Source organism: Myotis lucifugus, unplaced genomic scaffold (genome assembly GCF_000147115.1).
Source record: "Myotis lucifugus unplaced genomic scaffold, Myoluc2.0 scaffold_67, whole genome shotgun sequence".
NCBI lineage: Eukaryota > Metazoa > Chordata > Mammalia > Chiroptera > Vespertilionidae > Myotis > Myotis lucifugus.
In genome coordinates this window covers 1,316,833-1,327,104 of record NW_005871115.1, presented here as the reverse complement: position 1 = coordinate 1,327,104, position 10,272 = coordinate 1,316,833, and positions in this window count along the sequence as shown.

Sequence of the window (10,272 nt, the reverse complement as noted above, 5' to 3'; positions counted from 1 at the left end):
TAAGAAAATCACACACACACACACACACACACACACCACAACAAGAATACCACAACAAGAATATAAGCACAAAGGAAATATCACATTAAATCAATATCAAGAGGTTTCATGAAGAATTGGAGGAATGTATAGGATAACAAAAAAGAGAGAGGGAATAGATTTCACAAATAAGTAACATTATGATGATTCAAAATTGAGAGGCTTAAGTGGTGATGACATATAAGATCAGAGAGGTACAATAGATTCTCTCAGTGGAAGATACTGAACTGTTAAATGAAAAATGTTACTGTTAAATGAAAAATGTTTCTGAGTTATAAAGAAGAGTATATCTGAGTACAATTGATATACTTTTAAACCTCTGTCACCTACCAAATAAGCCTATCCAAAAATCCTATCTCTGTGTATATCATTTACCTCATACTATATAATAAAAGCCTAATATGCAAATTGTCCCTTCTATGGGATGTTTGATTGGGAGTTTGACCACTTGCTATGACATGCGCTGACCACCAAGGAGTGGCACAGAACATGGCAGGCATCGGCAATGTGCTGTGACCTCTGACCGGCTACCTGGAGGTGGGGGTGACAGGGACATAGGTGCAGTGAGAATGCGGGGTGTCTGCAGGAGCTCTCTCACTCCCCCGGCTACACTCCCCTGGGATGCCAGGGCTCCCATGCTGGGGAAGCCCCCACACTAGGTGCTGGGCACCCACAAGGAGCCCTCCCCACACCCGTGTGGCATATTCTGGGTTAGCTAGGCTGCAGCCACTGGGACAACAGGGCCTGGTCGGGGTCCCTGTGGGTTCGCGCAGGAGCCTGTCTGTGAGGCCAGCCAGGAGAGAATGTGCTGCCTGCCCAGCTTCTATGTGGTGCCGCTGGGTGGTCCAGAGGCCCACGCTGTACCCCAGCATCCAGCCGCACTCACTGCATCTTTGCATGGGGACTCAGGTGCCGTGACTCAGGCGGAGGGGTGTATGCGGGGCCCCAGGGGCCCAGGTGCTGCCCAGGGCTCAGAGGTCAGCTGGGACCTACACTTCCATGCCAGAAGCTTGCACTTCAATCGCCGGCCAGGTATAGGGATCGCACCTGTACGCGAATTTCATGCACCAGGCCTCTAATTCATAATAAAAATTAAAATATTTTACATGCCTATTTTGTAACAAAAAAATGATAATGGATGTGAATTGCTTTGTTAATTATAAAACATTATTATGCAACTGTAAAGGATCATTATTTAATTCTCAAAGCATTGAGGAGCACTTGAAGAATTTTTAGATACTTAAAAGTATAATCATAAACTCAGTTTAAAAATACTTATTGGTCAAAGTTAGAGGGAGAAACTTGGAAAGCAAGTCTATTGCAGTGGTTCAGAAGAGAGATAAAGAAAATTAAAATACAGCCCTATGCAGTTTGGAGACAGACAGATTGTATTGAATTTTAACAACTGAATAAAAATGAAACAAAAAAGGGAGAAGACAAAGATGACTCCAGGGTTTCAACTTTGATGAGGATATTGTCATTAATAGAGAAATCCATGAGAGAAAGCATTGAGAAGACAGATAATGAATTTGATTTTGAAAATACAGATTTAAGGATGCCAGTGAAGACATTCAGGCAAAAATACCCAACAGAGATTGAATATAAAGCATGGTAGAGGAATCTTGGATAGAGGTAAAGATTTAGGAATCACTTATTAGTGTCAGTTGATACAATCAAAATGAACATAGTGATAAAAAATGAGGGTGAACAAACAGAACAAGGGTAATCTTTTAAAGCTGTACTTGGCAGCATCTACCTTTCAGGTTAGAAAGGAAATACTTGAGAGAGACTTTATGTAGAGGGTGGGGCAAAAGTAGTTTACAGATGTATGTGAAACACAGGGTTTATTTTTTTTTAAATATGTTTTTATCAATTTTAGAGAGAAAGTAAGGGAAAGAAAGAAACACAGATGAGAAAAAGAATCATGGATGTCTGCCTCCTTCAGGCCCAAAACATAGGCATGTGTCAAGCCAGGAATTGAATCAGCGACCTTTTGGTGCATGGATGATGCCCAACCAACTGAGCCACACTGGCCAAGGCCTGAATTTATTCTTATATTATTATTTATTCTTATATTATTATTTATTAACTAGAGGCCTGGTGCACAAAATTTGTGCACAGGGGCGGGGTGTGTGTGTGTCCCTCAGCCCAGCCTGCACCCTCTCAAATCTGGGACCCCTCGAGGGCTGTCTGACTGCCCGTGGGATCGGGCCTAAATGGGCAGTCGGACATCCCTCTCACAACCCAGGACTGCTGGCTCCCAACCACTTTCTTGCCTGCCTGCCTGATTGTCCCTAACCGCTTCTGCCTGCCAGCCTGATCACTCCTTATCTACTCCCCTGCCAGCCTGATTGATGCCTAACTGCTCCCCTGCTGGCCTGATCGCCCACAAATGCCCTCCTCTGCAGGCCATCTTGTGGTGGCCATCTTATGTCCGCTTGGCAGTAGCCATCTTGTGTGTTGGAGTGATGGTCAATTTGCATATTACCTCTTTATTATATAGGATTATCGTACTATTTTCCATAGGAACAACTTTAAACCTACTTTTACCTGACCCTGTGTAATTATGAGACTTGCAGATTAGCTCCTGAGAAATGATGTCTGTCAACTAAAAAAGGACAAACATATCAGAAAACAGCTGTGTGAGGCCAGCTTAGTTACTTCTGGAAATTCTTCTTTTTCTTTAAGAAAGTGTTCTATCCTGTCTTAGGTCACATTGCTATAACAAATACCATAGGCTGGGTAGCTTAAATGAAGGAGATTTATTTCTCACAGGTCTGGAGGCTAGGAAGTCTAAGATCAAGGTATGAGCATGGTCAAAATCTAGTGAGAGCCCACTTCTTGGTTTGCAAATGACTCTCTTCTTGCGTGTCCTTATATGGCAGAGAGCAAATAGAGCTGTAGTCTCTTATTTTATAAGGAAACTAATCTCATCACAGAGGTGTCTTCCTCATGACCTCTTCCAAACCTAATTGCCCCTCAAAGTCCCAATTAAAGATTCATAATGGCAGAAGAAGTAAAAGAAAATATCAGAAATAAGTAGTAAAAAAACAAATCACTGGTTTGACTTTTAAAGAAAGTTTTTTAATGAAAAAAATCTATGTGTCACCTGGAAACAATATTGTGGGCAAGCATAAATGTGATCCTCTTGCCTAGTAGGAGCACAGTAGAAGCTAGTGGGAATTGCTCTGCATTGCCTCAGGTTTGCTCAGTAAAGAGAGCTTGGGAAAGCCCTGGTTCCTATGGCTGCATGGTTAAAGTGTACAGAGGGTTCTACCTCGTCAAAGGCACATGGCTATCTCTTGAATTGATCTCTCTCCTTCTCTCCCCCCCCCCTCACCATTGATTTTTACTCTCTCTAAAAATCAATGGAGAAAAATATCCTTGGTGAGGATTAACAAAAACAACAACAGAAATTAAAAAAAGAGAGAGAACTGGGGAAAATGTAATACAATTATATGTTTTAAACAGCCCAGGTAATTCAACATTTTCAGATTTGATTTTTAAAATTTTGTTAGTCCTTTAGCCAAAATTTGAAGTATAAGTAAGATATTTCACCTGAATGGATCCTAGGATAGTCAATTGAGTCAGATTTTTCTAAAGCATAGGAAATTATTTTTTTTCTAACTATCTATATATATAAAAGGCTAATATGCTAAGTGTGCGACCTTCTGACCATTCACTATATGCGCACTGACCACCAGGGGGCAGATGCTCAACGCAGGAGCTGCTGAGATGCAGTGACTTGGTAGCAATGGTTCTTGGGTGACACACCCCAAAACCAGAGAGGAGGGAGACCAATTCCTCACGGGGCTGTGTGATTCCACCTTTGGCTGTGGGTTATGTTGTTGCTGGGGCACTGTCGGCCCCAAATCTGGTTTACTGCACACTTGGCGTTTGCATTTCATACCCTGTATGACAGCAACTTTGCAGAGTGCCCTCTCACACTTCGGGACTCCTTAGGGGATGTTGGAGAGCTGTTTTTGCCCCGATCCTTGCTGGCCAGGCTGAGGGATCCCACCTGCTGGAGGGACCCTGCCCACTCCACAGACTCTGGGGAGGGACCCTGGGAGGTTGGCTCCAGGGTATGTCCAGCCCATCTCGCCTAGTCCCACCCCACCGCCAGCCACCTTCTAATTAATTTCCTTTCAATGTGCATGAATCTGTGCATCATTAGTTTATAATGTAGGAAAAGGAGGAGAGCAGAAATGGGAGGAGAAAAGGAAGAAGAAGAAGAAGAAGAAGAAGAAGAAGAAGAAGAAGAAGAAGAAGAAGAAGAAGAAGAAGAAGAAGAAGAAGAAGAAGAAGAAGGAGAAGAAGGAAGAGGAAGAGGAAGAGGAGAAGGAGAAGAAGAAGAAGAAGAAGAAGAAGGGGAAGGGGAAGAGGAAGAGGAAGAGGAGAAGGAGGAGGAAGAGGAAGAGGAAGAAGAAAAGAAAGAGTTTAGGAAAAGAATCTAAAGCATAGCTAACAATAGTGGTCAGGAGTGCTTCCTGTTACCATTGTTGTCACTTTATTCTCAACCACTTTTTCCCTAGCAGTTTCTAAATCAATTTAAAATTTTCCATAGAATGTAGAGCCCCAACAGCAATGCTTAGCATAATGGCATTTACTTACACAGCACTCAGAAAACATTTGTTGATGAAAATGATGTTTGTCTTCCAATCCAGTGAAATAGATTACAGGTGAGAATCTGATTGCACATTTGGGGATACCTAAGAGTTGAATAAAAATTAGATTGAAATGTTTATTTACTCCCTCATTTTTTTACTCTCTAGCTAGGTTGTAGATGCCAGAAGATGCAGTGAATTGTATTAGTCAAGCATAAACCCAATTTCCTCTCCAGCTTAATCTCAGAGTATAAAGTACTACTTCCCTGAACATGGCTTCTCTTAAGAAGCAGAAATGTTCAACTGTGTTAAAGCACAACTTCATCCAAGATAATCCTTCATTAAGCTTTAAAAATGCCTTTGGAAAGCAGTGGGTAACCGTGCTACCACTTGTGCGTAAAATATTTAAAATGACTTTGAGAGTTGTTGGGGCTGCAGATTTGGAATTGGCAGAGCCTCCTGCGTTCAGTACTGATCTATTTTAGGCTTTCTTCAAACTTGAGCAGAGTAAGGAAAGTGTCACTACTATCATCTAGGTTCAAGTTGAGGAAATATGCTTATAGGATGCAGCTCTGGTAGTTTTGTAAGGCCTATAGCACAGAAATTTCTCTCTGTTGTCAACACACACACACACACACACACACCACTAACCTTTTGTCTTACTATTTTCCTTTTTTTTCTGTCTAATAAGGATTTTAGGTTTATAAAGGCAGTTTTATCTAAATGCTTCTAGCTGACTTTGCCTTTTATAAAAGTGAATGCTTAGTGAATCAGCAATGGAGGGAAAGAGATAAGATTTCATCAGTCTGTTGACCAATCTAAGTGTGCAGAGGAATGCAAGCGGAAAGCTTAAAAGTACTTTTTCAGCAGGAAAGTTGTTGGCATTTTAAGACACATACAACTAAATGCCATGTTCCATTACAAAACCTCTTACCCCTCATAGCTAAGGATACATCTTTAAGTCCTGCACCTTTCTGTTATATTTTCTCACACCAAGATTTTGGACATAAGTGAACATTATTTTAATTATTTCTTCAGGTTGGCAAAAGTATTGTAAACCATTACTCAGATCACAAGTTAGGGAAAATGTGTCACTGTTTCCAATGGCAGTTAAATATGTGTTCCATTGTGAAGGCTGTTCCTTAGAATGCATGCTTTTCTGATCTGTTCCCAGGATGGTTTGGGCTCACAGACTCCGGCACAGCCATCAGTATGCAGAGCTGGAGTCCTTCCACTTCTTCATGCGCAGGCTTCTTAAGTTTCCTCAGCCAAGCCGCATGCTAATGAAGAAGTTTTACATTCTTATCCTCCAGTGGCAAATCCCAGGGAATGTCTACCAGCATCCAGAGTTGGAGGGTTAATTTGTATTGAGTTAGTGGCCCTCTAATTAGGAGAACAAAACTGAAAGCTTGTCAAAATATAGTCCTTTGAGTCAAAGCAAGGAAATTGTGATTCCTTGAAATGTATGTATAATGGGTAATGTGCTAAGGTCATGTACTAGTCTGCTTTATATTTGATCATCAGTCATTTACTTCTTACTGTATAAGAAGACCAATATTATTATCACAGAATCATTAATACTCTTATGTTAATTATAAGAATAATAATTATATCTAAAATCAGTGGTGGTACATTATAAAAAATATATTTATTAAAATATTTTGTATAATTGTTTCAAATTGCAAATGAATGATATTTTTGTGTGATTCTTCCAGAAATATATTTTAAATAAAATATGCTTTTGATGTAACAGTGGTTTAGGAAACATTTTAAGCATTTTTAAAAATTACAAACTGGCTTGTTCAAGATATTATACCTACATATTTTATATGTAAATTTATTCCATATCCTCATATGTAGCTATGTATTTCTATTACTACTCTCAGACTCACCCTCCCCCCACACTCTCCAAAAAAGGTTGGAAATTCTACCAGTAGTGGAAGTTAAAAATAAATAAAATTAATGTGTTTCTTTTTATTTCCATCTCTAATATTTTTGATAATTTATCTCATCTACTTTTGATTCTTTCCTTGATAGCAGATTGCAGGATAATTTTTATGTAGGTATTTTACTTTTAGTTTACTTAAGACAGAGTAATTTGGATAAATAATGATCTAGCTTAGAAATGGGAAACAGTTTCAACAACAGTAAGATATATGATTTTTTAACCTAAGTATTATGTTGTGTGTTTTGTTTTGTTTTGTTTTTTAATCCTCACCCGAGGATATTTTTCCATTGATTTTTAGAGAGTGGAAATGAGGGGAATAGGCAGAGAGAAACAAGGATGTGAGAGAGACATATCAACTGGTTGCCTCCTGAATGTGCCCTGACCAGGGCCGGGGATCAAGCCACAACCAATACGTGCCCTTGACTGGAATTGAACCCGGAATCCTTCAGTCTGCAGGCTGACACGCTATCCACTGAACCAAACCAGCTAGGGTCATTGTGGTATATTTTTAATGTGGTTTTCACAAAGCCAGTTTAACCTATAAAACACTTTACGCAGGGTGTCCCTGTATACACACTTTAACAGCTGATAGCTCAATTTTTAAAACAAACTGTATTTTAATAAACACAGCCTTTATAACTGTTAAAGTGTGTGTATACATTTTTGGGGGACACTTGATGTTCATTGAGCACATCCCCAGTAGGAGATGTGCAGGAGGCAGCTGATCGATGTTTCTCTCTCATCGATGTTTCTCTCTATCTCTCTCCCTTCCACAATGTTTATTAGAATCAAACATATTGTTTAAGAATAAATGCCCTGAATAAGGAAGATCAAAATGTAACAGCAACAGGTTGATATACCTGAAGTTAGTGATGGTGCAGAAACTAACAAAAAAGAAAATCATTTGAAAAAGTTAGTTCAGTTGTCAAAATCAAATTGAGTATGGCTCAAAGGAAAAAGAAAATGTAATAGCTTACATTAGTATTTAAATTCCCAAACAGCAATGCCTATGATTTACAGATGAACAAAAGGAAGGGATACGATATCTATAGTTAAAAAAAAGAAAAAGAGAGTAGATTAGAAAGCCTGCCTAACTAGCATCTGCTGGTGTACATATGAGTCTATGTAGGTGGGGAATTGAAGAAGTTCATGAGTGATTTAGGTTTTGATTTTAAATTTAAAACGAAAATCAAGAGCAACCTAACACTCTTAGAATCTGAGAGGAAAACTTTAGCAGTTTTTTTTTCTATTAGTTAGCTAGTTAGTAAACTTTTTACTACTTTCAGATGTTCAAACTTTAGATCCCATGTCTGTGCTCACAAATTTTCCTATGCACATAAAAAAGGTAATTTCATGCCTAAATGGAAATTTCTGCCTGCATTTTGCATACAGAATATTCATTTACATAAACAAATTCATGTTTGGAGGAAACACACTTTGTGAGTTCAACTTAGGTATCAATGGGTGGAAAATTTCCTGAATATCCAGTCTTATTAAATGATTTGAAAAAAAACCTTTTGTTAGGTAGCAAATCCCCATCTCCCAACTTATTAAATCATTTCCATCAATGTTAGGCTTTTTGAATCTCCCTGTATTGTTCGGTTAATATACTGCACCATTGCCTTTTATAAAGTGGGGCTGAACTGGAGACACATTGAAAACAAAGGAGCAATGCTGGTGTGGCATTGCTAACTGAAGAACGTAACATTCAGGTAAAAAGCTTGTCCTAAAGGATGGGAAAACTAACTTCAAAAGAAGATAGAATGTTTAATAAGTTGGTAAAATACAAATATAAGAAAATGACTCAGAATATTAGATCTGTAAGAAACCTTAGCCTTTACTTTGTCTAATCCTTTTGCTTTGCACAGACTGGTTGATGCCCAGCCCAGAACATTTTCCTATACATTTCCCTTCAGCACTTCCTCTCCATGGAAGCGAGGTACATCTATAGAGGGGGGAAAAGTTTTTCTCAGTCTGCTTAGGGCCCCTGACTGGGTCTAAAAATTAAACTGGCAAAGACAAATAAAAGTTTTAAGTGACATGGTAGCTTTTATAAGAAAATTAAGACCCAAAACTATAGTTAGACCTGAGTATTTTATATGCTAGGTTTGGTGAAGAGTGAGCAGCTGTGGAGAAATATGATAGGCTAAGGACATGAGGTAATTGTAGTAAACTGGGGGAAATTTAGCAAGGCCTGTCAGGATTCTTCTCAGCACTCCTTTGTCTTAGGAGGTAGGGTTGCCTCTTTCCTCTGGGTATATGAAGGTTTTATGACCTGTTTCAGGGACAAAGGGTGAGGTGGGGGAGTTCTCAGTGACCTGCTTCTGCCATATTCTCAAACTCTTTTGGCTTAAGATGTTCAGTATGCCAAGGTGAGATGCAGTATGTGGCAAAACAGCTGTAACCAATAAGGGCTATAAGGACCATCAAGGAGATAGTAAAATCAACCCCCAATGGATTTATGACTTAGAAGTAGCAGAAACCCAGCTGATCCAACATAGAGTCTAATTTCACCTTATGGTGACCCCCTAGTTTCGTTGTACTCTCTTTGTAATACATTAGCATTCTAAATGGCATACCCCATGCCACCATCATTGTAAACTGAATGCCCATGTAAGGACATAAAATGGTTTACTGGGGCTCTTTTGAGAAGTTTTCACCTCTTTCCTGAAAAAAATATTGAATATTCCTCCCCCTTATTGAATGTTCTACCCCTCCACTAATCAAGCCTCAATAAAAAATGTAAATCCCACAGCCACTCTCTGTCTCACCGTGTCATTAATAAACTTTCTTTCACTATAACTCTATGCTAGCTTGCATTTCTATTATTTTTTTGTGCAAAGTCAAGAACCCACAGTGGCCCTGGCCAGTATGCTCAGTGGTTGGAGTGTCATCCAATGCACTAAAGTGTGGCTGGTTTGATTCCCAGTCAGAGCATATAACCAGGTCATGGTTTGATCCCAGGTCTGGGTGCATGTGGGAGGCAGCCCATTGATGTTTCTCTTTCACATTGATGTTTCTCGCTTTCTCCCTCTCTCTCTGGAATCAATGAAAAACATATCCTCTGGTGAGGATAGAAAAAAAAAAAGAACTCATAGTGGGTTGCTGATTTTTGAGTCCCTGGATCTATAGACTGCCTGCATTAATGATGCCATCTTTTAGAGTAGCATGTCCTAAACCCCAACACTATTAAAATAAAAAAATCTCTTCATAATATTACCAAATGTGATGGGTAGGCTAAAACACCTACGATAAGTGGGTGACCAAAGAGATGTGAAGAAAGGTACTTCTCAAAACCAAGAGCATTGAAATAATCGCCCCTTCTTATGGAACCACAGATAGTAAGTTTCTATGGAAAGATAATGTTCATCCAGATCATCTTGTACAGGTGAATCCAAAAATGGTGATTTTCCATTAGTCATCTTCTTCTGTTTCTTCTTCATCTTCATCTATTTTTTTAAGGTTTATGATCTCTAGGAAGATTGCATTAGGCAAGTTGTAGATAATGAACCTAGGATAGGAAACTGATGAGATTTTAGCCATGTGTGTGTGTGTGTGTGTGTGTGTGCATCATCTATATATAGTTCTATCACAGTAGTAATATGATTACATTCATTAGACTGTGGAATATTTCTGAAATATTGTTTTGGAAAAATTCAGATTTAGTTGCCTGTATGG